The sequence below is a fragment of the Numida meleagris genome, chromosome 2, assembly GCF_002078875.1.
Source record: "Numida meleagris isolate 19003 breed g44 Domestic line chromosome 2, NumMel1.0, whole genome shotgun sequence".
Taxonomy (NCBI): domain Eukaryota; kingdom Metazoa; phylum Chordata; class Aves; order Galliformes; family Numididae; genus Numida; species Numida meleagris.
In genome coordinates this window covers 54687117-54696571 of record NC_034410.1, presented here as the reverse complement: position 1 = coordinate 54696571, position 9455 = coordinate 54687117, and the positions used below count along the sequence as shown (strand labels likewise).

The 9455-nt window shown below is 38.5% G+C and overlaps 1 long non-coding RNA gene across 1 annotated transcript in view; it reads right to left on the bottom strand.

Moving 5' to 3' along the window:
* The window catches only part of LOC110393175, a 55042-nt gene that overhangs the window by 21985 nt on the left and 23602 nt on the right, over positions 1-9455 (bottom strand). The gene's annotated exons all lie outside the window — the stretch shown is intronic.

Here is a 9455-nt window from a genome sequence, read left to right as displayed (position 1 = left end):
TCACCCACACCTCGAGGTTCAGGGTCCTGGCAGACATGGGGAGCCTGACCACCAGTGAAGACCAAGGCAAAGCGCTTATTGAGCACCTCAGCTTTTTCCACGTCTGAGGAAGCCAATTCTCCATCCTCATTTACCAGAGGGGGAACACTCTCCTTGACTTGTCTTCTCTTGCCTGTGTACCTGTAGAACCCCTTCTTGTTAATTTTCACATCCCTAGCCAAGTTCAGCTCTACCTGCGCCTTGGCTTTCCTGATCCTATCTCTACACATGAGGACAACAGCCCTATATTCCTCCCAGGCTACACAACCCTGCTTCCACTTCGCATACATTTCTCTCTTTTCCCTCAGTTGAAGCTGCAGGTCCTTGCTCAGCCATGCCGGTCGCCTGCCTCCTCTGCTCGATTTCTTTTACTGGGGAATGGAGAGCTCTTGGGCTCTCAGGAGGGTGTCCTTAAAGAGCTGCCAGCTCCGCTCTGTTCCTACGCCCTTAAGGACAGTTTCCCAGGGGATCCCACCCAGCAGTTCCTTGAGCAGCCAGAATTTTGCTCTCCTGAAGTTCAGGGTCCTGACTTTACTCTTTGCCAGGCCTGCATTCCTCCAAATCACAAACTCCACCAGGGCATGATCACTACAGCCCAGGCTGCCTCCAATCTTAACCCCTCTAATGCTCTCCTCCACGTTGGTGAGCACCAGGTCCAGTAAGGCTTCACCTCGGGTCGGTCCATCTAATACCTGGACAAGGAAGTTATCCTCAACAGACTCAACAGTCATTTTGTTGGAAGTTATCCTCAACAGTCATTAATCTCTTTGTGGACCAAACTCATGACACAGTGCAAACATGACAGTTAAGTGTCTAAACCGGGCATGTCCAACCTGTGGGCAGCACGTGGCCCTGGATGGCTAGTAATGTGCCCTCACAAGATCATAAACATTTAACATTATTATGTGATTTTTAGCGATAATTTTCATGAGTCAGTTGCGCTGAATTTGAGCATGTACTGCATAGGAGACAACAAAATGCTGTGGAGGGGAGGGTGCAGCGCAGAACTAATTCCACCTCTCACGTCTGCCGCATACAGTCAGCTGAATCAAAACCCACGTGTATTACATGTTACATGCACTTGTACCACTTCATGAGTAAAACACAGTGACTGGTGATAATAATATTTTGTCCTGGCTTCTGTTGAGACAGTATTAATAGCACACCAATATTTGCTTGTTCCTGAGTGATGGGAGCATGCCTAGGGCTGGGATAGGCCTCCCTGTGGGGAAGAGCTACTGCCTTTATGGCACAACAGCAGGGAGTGGGGCAGAGCCAGGACAGCTGGCTTGAATCAGGCAAGGAGTTGTTCCTTACCAAATGGCATCATGAGGAAGGCAATAAAGCTGTGGGGAGTTGGCCAGGAGCAGACCATTGCTCAGGGTTTGGTTGGGTGTCAGTCAGTGGGTGGTGAGATGTGTTGGTAGTGGAGTATCACTTGACAGGCAGTTGTATTGTGAGCTGGGCATCAGGTGGCAGGCAGTAGTATTGTGCCTATATATGTATATGTTCTTATCATCACATTTTTGTTTGCATTTTCTTTTTTTTGTCTTAGTAAATATTTTTCATCTCAACCTATGAGTTCTATTTTATTTCCAATTCTCTCTCTCGTTCTGCTGGGGTGGGGAGAGTGAGAGAACAACTGTGTTGCTTAGCTGCCTGCTTAGGTTAAATCAAAACTTATTTCAGTCTGCTTATATATGTGCATGCCTGTGAAGACAAGAGTTTTTTGTTATTAACATGTTCACTTCAGAAGAAATAACTGAAATACTTGTGCAGTGCTGATAAATTTCAATGTCTCAAAAAACTCAAAAATTGTGAAGTAGTTTGTGATATGCTTTTAACTAGTTTTGTGATATGTATTTGATTAGTGCTTCTACTATTCTAACGAGTGGGGGCAATACACAAGTCATAATCACCTAATCAAACACATGTTGATTTGTTAATACAAGCACATTAAAGGGAGGTTTACAGAGGACACACATTATGCCCACTTTTATTTGATTTTGCTCAGAATCTGTGAATTTGCTACATTGTGTATTTACTGGTCACGTTGTTGTTTTTTTTTTGCCTGAAAGTAACGTAGTAAGCTAAATGTTTCATGATAAAAACTAAAACATAGATAAAAGAAAAATATTAAAAAACAGTATATATTTCAAAATGTTGGAATTAATACATATTTTTTCAAGTTTTGTTATTCATATACGTTAACATTATTAAATATTTTATATGTGGTCCAGGACGATTTCTCTTTTCTCAATATGGCCCAGGCAAGACAAAAATTTGGACACCCACTGTCTAAGCCCATCTCCAGCCTTCCTGCTCTTCTTGTCTTCCACTCCTTGACATACTTCATAGTTTTTTTGGATTCCTGTCTATTCCATTTATACCTGCCACACATCTCCCCAAACCTTGTCTTTCACCTGATGTTCTCACTGAACCTTAGAACAATACTCAAATCTGACACTTGTCTTCACTAAGAAACTCCTTACCCCCTTAGCTCCATTCATGTTATCTGACAGCCCAGATATCTTTTCAGCCAAGATTCATTCCTAGTTTCAGATCTTCCAACTGAATCTTCTGAGTGAACTAATTATCACCCTCACTCAATTAGGTGGCTTGGATAGGACTTTGGTGCATGGCAAGAGGAAGATTATTCAAAATGAGCATTAGACAGATAATAGCTAAAGTGGCAGATAGGCTAATCCTGTGCACACGCAAAATGGACAATTTAACTGTCAAGGGACTTCTTCCTTTCCCGTATAGATGGCTACTCCAACTCCTCTGATATAGCCAGATCGGGAAATTGAATCTCACTGTTAACCTTTGCAGCCCTCCTAAAACAGGAGTGGGCCTAACCCAGGCATGTCCAGCGTGTGGCCCATGGGCTGCATGTGGCTCAGTGCTGCCCATTCTGCTGCCCTTCTCCTGCTGCTGCACCACCATGGTGGCAGCTCTTCCCCTCTGAGCAGCCTGGCCTGGTCCCTGGCATGCACTCATCACTCAGCAACAACCAAACATGAGTGTAAGATCAGCACTGTCTGGGCTGAAACCAGTACACAGGGAGGGCACAGTGCAGTGCTATCTCATTTGATGGCAAATAATTGCACGCAGTTTGATACACTGGCTAAACACTGTCCTGTGAACAGTGAAGAATATGCAGCCTTGCTTTCCGTTTTGACAAAGGAATTTGAGAACAGGTTTCAAGATTGCAAGAAGAAATAATTTCATCAAAAATCTCTAGCAAACACCTTGAGAACTCACTAAGAATGGCAACCATTTCCATCCAACCAGATTGATGCATTAGTTTCTCAAAACAAGTTCAAATATCCCACTAGTCTTAAGTTTTTGTTGATCGCTTTTTTTTGTTTCAGTTAAAAATATATCTATAAAATTGCTTTGTTTGTTAATACATTAAATATATTATATATTTTATATGCAGCCCAAGACAATTTGTCTTCACCCAATGCAGCCCTGGCAAGCCAAAACGTTTACCACCCATGGCCTAATTTATTAGAGTAAAACACAAATACTGTACTATAAGTTATCAGTCAGTGTGTAGTTTTTAAAAAAATATACGCTGATAAAGTTGTGCATAAAGTAGGTAAGTATCTGTAGGACTTTTTATCTGTTTCACCTGTCTGAAACAGGTTAACTAGGCTACCATAAAATAGATCACTTCACAGTTAGTTTGAGAACAGCCAGGGACGTTATTTTTTTTCCACATTTTTGTGGTGGCAGGGACATGGCAGCAATAAAAGAAAAAATGTTTGACCATAGGCAACTCAGTCACCTAGCACTTTCATTATTTCACTTTATTTTTGGTTTTGGCTATTACTCAGTTTTCCAGTGAAGAGATCACAGGCACCATCTGTGGTGGTTTCCTTCAGTGGCAATTCTCTTTGTCTTTCAGACAGCTGACCAATGCACCATTATACATCCTGCTCTAGGAGTCCACAACAGTCATGGAGATGCTTTATTAGTATTTTAGAAAAGCAAAAAAGAGCTAAATACAACTGAAATTTCTCTCCAAATGTTTGTTTTCCTCTGACTAAAACATTTTGTGCTGTTTTTATTTACATGCTTTCATGTTATAAGTGTTCGGAGATTCTAAAAACTGACTCTTCTAATAGGTGGCCTTTTGTGACACTGACCCACTGAAATAGAGTGAGAAACTCTCCTTCATAGTACAAAAAAATCTGTTCACTGGTGTGTTTTATTTTTATTTGTTAAATTTACTTTAGTACAGTGGAGCTAATCTTTCAAGGTGTTTTAAAAATTCAGTTAACTTGAAATCAAGTTGTTTTTTCAAAGTCTGTGCCCAGTAGGTCAAAACACCGCCTTCAAACCACTGTTTGCAAGGCTTTGTATGTTAAGTCCATTCAGCTTTTGTGATCTGTATTGTTCCTTCATCTCCTGAACAGTGGCATTCTAAAAGCACTAATGAAGTGAGATATGTTTGCACAATCTTTACAGCACAGTATGGCATAATTTACAATTTCACTGAAATTTTGAATATTTTATACCTGGAGAAGGACTAAAACAAAAATACCTAATTATGGTGTGTTTCTTTTCTACTTCAGGCCCGTAATACAGATCCATGCTCATGAAGTAGTACGGAACCTGATTGAGACACAGCGGGCATGACAGAAGTCCTCTAAAACAACCAAATGACTTTCCATGCACTGGAGTCTGAAGTTATACTTGCATCTTACAAGAAAGTCAGCAAGAAACATGATCCCATTTTAAGCTAGGCTGTTGTCTCTGAAATCTCTGTGTTGCTTGCTTGCTTGCTTTCTACTACTATGAAAAAAAATACAGAACAGCACATTAACTCTTTCTGCTGTACTGTTACTCTTGTGCTGTTTCCAAGAGAAGTCAATGAAGCTGAATAAGCCATTTCCCATACAATCTTTTAGTTTTTCCTACTCAAGTTGAATTTTGTTTAAATTGTAACAGAACTGCAACCTGAAGTGAAATTCTTGCATAAAGGAAATTTCTAAAATGTGATTAATTCAAATTTTATAATATCTACCATGGTAATTTGTATTCCTTATGAGTCTCATATACCTCTTTGCTATTTTTTCTGAGTCGTAAGTTATTTGCTTGCTCAGAAAATAAATACATAGGATATTGTATTGAGAAGGAAAGTTTTTTAATTTGAAGTTATCCTATCTGCCATAAAAATGGCAGCGCTGCTCAGAGAAAATAGCCCACTCTTTTTCTTTGCTGTGTCTACTTCCATGGTACTGATGGGAGTGAAACCGCTTTTCTTCTTTGTCCACTTCCTCCCACATTCGTCTTAGAGCTACTGAATTGTCAAAGACTGCTGGAGCTCACTCACTGACTGTAGTGAGAAGCAGGTTCAGCCCTCCAATCCTTGATCGTGTTCAAGAGAGAAAGAAAAAGGTCCTAAATACTTGCTTCTCTTGGTGTCTTCTAAGTGTCCTGTGCTCTGTCCACCTCAGCTTTGTGATTTCCTTGAAACACAGGACTTGTTTGAGTCATTAAGATAGAAAAAAATAGCAATTATTTAATATATTCACAGACTTTGGTAAGAGTTGTAATCCTGGGATGAGTTATCTTGGGACAGGAATTTTTCTGCTGTTCATAATAAATGTTTAGGTAATATAGAATACCTGAGGTTGAAAGTGGCATCTTGAAAAAAACCATCAAGTTGAGGAAAAGTAATATTTAGTAATTTACCTTCCACTGGTGAGATGATAAGAATAAAAGTAAATTTATCCTGCTTATTTTTAAAATGAAACATGAAATAATATAAATAATATAAATAAATCAATACAGTGAGATAACTGAAGCTATGCTACATGAGATGTTTTGCTTTAGGGCAGTGAGAAAATCACACCAGATTTGCTATGATTGAAAGGCACCACTGGCCAATATCACTACAAAACAAAGGGATAGTTTAAGGACAAATAGAGATTTCAAGGAACTTTTATCTAGTGCTTTTTTTTTTTTTTTTTTAATATTCAGTAAACAAATTGCCATTTTACACTTCTTAATAGTGGAAAATTATCTTGCAGAATATCATGTACAGTTCAAATTTCTTCTCAGCAGCAACTCTAAAATTGTGCTTAAGACTAATAGGCTATTTGCACTTGTAACTAAGCAAGATTTGGTCTACTATGTAATAATTTTTTACTATATTGATTGCAAAATATTTATCATGATGAATATACCAGGGCTGAAACAAATGATGTACATTACATGGGAATAAATGTATATGTTAAAATTCTTATTTTTAATTGCTGATGCAAGACAGGTTTCTTTTAAATGTACTGACTATAGAATGCATGCTCCGAAGACAATACAGGGTTTTCAAAAATACATGAACTATATTACATCACTTCTTATATATTAGCATTTAATTTAAAAACAGAATCATTAGAGTTAAAAAAAAAAAGTTTATAGCAAAGCTTTCTACCTGGTTATAAAGCTCACCAGAAAATGGCTGTGAAATAAAGCACCCAAAGACAATGGAACAATTTGAATGAAAATAGACTGGAAATTAAGGTAGTGATCTGCGTCTGTGTGAATAAGGTATGGAGAACGGGACCAAAGGATGTTTAAGGGAAGTTAGAGACCTTCCTGTCTGTGCGCAAAAATGTTAAATTCACAATTCTTATATTAAAACCTGCAGATACATCAATGCTGATGTCTAGCAATTCAGCCCAAGGAAAGAAATAATTATTCAATGCACTGGTCAAAAGTCCCTCAGCTTCTTGGGAAACAGGACTGAAAACACAAATATTTTCTGATCTAGAAACTTCCTATATAGGTTATAAGGTCAAAATCAAGAGCAGTTATGAATGGTAAAAAAGCTTTGGGGAAAAAGTATTTTCAAGCATTCTTTTGCCACACATGAAATATCAGTTGGTAAGCGTGAATATGCAGGGGCTTAGGCCCAGAAGGATTTTTACAAGCTGGCTGAAAGAGTTATTGATACAAGCCAATTTAGCTGCCCCAGTTGTGCTAGCATCTGCCAGGAGGTTTCCTGCTAAATAAACTTCTACTTCTCCCTTTCTGTGTACTGTGCTGGTGGGTTGTGTAATTGTTTTTGTAATAAACAGGCTCCTTAAAACATCAAGAATTGCTTCTAATCTGAATTACCAAAGTTCCACTCTGGGAATATATATCCAGATTACACTGTGTTACTTTTGAAGAGGAGACAGATGTTCATGGCTGTGAAACAGATATTTCAATATATTGTTTTTTCTTGCGCAGTTCACTGCTCAGCCAGACTTCGGATAGAAGGCAATAGGCATATGGACAGCTTTTAACTCCTGACAAAACAAGTTTGTTTGCACAAGATCAGTGAAAGTCAGATGATGGTATTTGTGGGAATGTAGAAATGAATAAATGAAAAAAAAAACTCTTAGAACATTTTCTGATGTAGCTGCAAACTATGAAATAAAAATTTTCACGTATAACACAGTAGGTGTATTTCGTTTCGTGACACTCAGATTGCCATTGTTCTTGTTTAATTCAAAAAAATAGATTTAGAAGAAATTTGTAAACTAATAACATCATTAAAGCAGGAATAGAAGGAAAAATATCATATGTGTTCTAGGGGGCACTTCTCACATCACCATATCATAGGTCAATTTAATTATCTGAAACAGAAATCAGCCACAAAATTAAGAAACAAGACCACCTGAAGGGCACAAACCAATTGTAATTCCTATTTGTAACCTTTATTCAGGGATATATTTGCATGCACATGGTCATGTAAATGTCATATAACTGTCTATAACCTGTATGTTAATGACTTGGAAGTGTCCTAAGGCCACCACCAAATGATTACTGCAAATACAAGCCAATTTGGCAATAGTGGTGACCTTCTTCAGCTGGGTTAACTGAAGCTAAAATGGTTACCATGATGTAAAAGCTCTGATAAAAAGAATGTTTTAGTGGGAGGGAGAGCAAACACTACTCTATATATGACATCATCTACTACAGCCTTCCTTGCTTCTGCCTTGTTTTCTCTGCTTCTGTCTTTGTCAGGCCTGTTATCCTCAGGGTACTCAGTCCCCTTAGCTGGAAGACAGCAATGGGGATACAGAAACTTTGCCTGTCATCTTAATTCTTTTTATTTCATGGGGTGTCTCCTCAATCTCGTATTGTGACTTAATAATGAACATTAGTTATAAGCTTTATACTATACGTGATATTATGATGGCTATATCATGTCACCTCTTATTCACCTATCTCATAAACAGACCTAATCTCTCCCCACGTAGAATAATTTCCTGGTCTCTAATCACTTGCCTGTAACTCCTTTCAGTTTATTATATTTCTACTCTGTTTTGCGAGAAGTGCCAACAGACAGTAAGCAAGTAAGTGGTTTTATGTGATAAATGTCTTCTACAAAGTGTCTTCTATTCCATCTCTTAATACTTCCTAAAACACTCCTGTTTTATCGTTGGTTGGTTTATTTTTAATTTATGGTTGTGCACTGAGCAGATGGCTTCATTTGAGCCACACACAATGCTGTCTAGGTGTTTTTCCTGAACATTTACAGTTAATTTGGAAGAGTCAAAAACTCCCACTAAAGTCTACGGGGAAAATAATTAAGAACTGCTGAGGAGGGCCCAGAAGCTGGCAGGATATTGCAAACTAACAGTCCTCAGTGCAGCTTGGAAAGCAAAAAGGCAGATTATTTTTCTGAAATAGACCTGTTAAAGTGATAGCACTAATAGCTTTCCTTAGTGGTATGCAATATTGCTCTCTAATTTTTGGAAGAGAGACGGTGTAATTGAAGTATTACAGATTATAAAAGGCTACAAAATTACTTTCCTCATTCCACACATTCCAAGGATTTAGGGTAAATTTTTCACATCTGGATATTTCAGTGTTCTTCTGGAGGCAATGAGCTGAAGGTGCTTAGCTTAACTGGGAAGCAGAAATTTATTTAGCTGACTACATACAGAATTAGGATTCATTTTAGGTATTCAGCCCTTTAGGACACCTCTGCTCAAATAAAAGAAAAATAACAGAGGGCAGCACAGGAACAAGAAACAGGAACATGAATAGCAGTGCTGACATTGCTTTCTCCTCCCTCCGCAATAAATCATGCTTGGAAGATACACAACAGTGTAGGATTCATATTACTTAGATCTAGACATACAGGATGCCGACAGCTGTTTGAACTGAACTTCAGCCTCTTGAATCATTTAGTGGAGAGAGTACTAATTGAGTACAATGTCTCAGACTTACTTTTGGCACATGTGGTCTTGTCTGTATTTACTCGACTAAATGAGCAGAAGGTATCTACAACGTAGACCTCTACTGTCCTCATCAAATTAATAAGAGGTCAACAGCATGCTGAGAGATCTAGGTACCCACACCTCAGCACTGTGAAACACAGCTAAAATTTCAGCAAGATAGCAGTAATA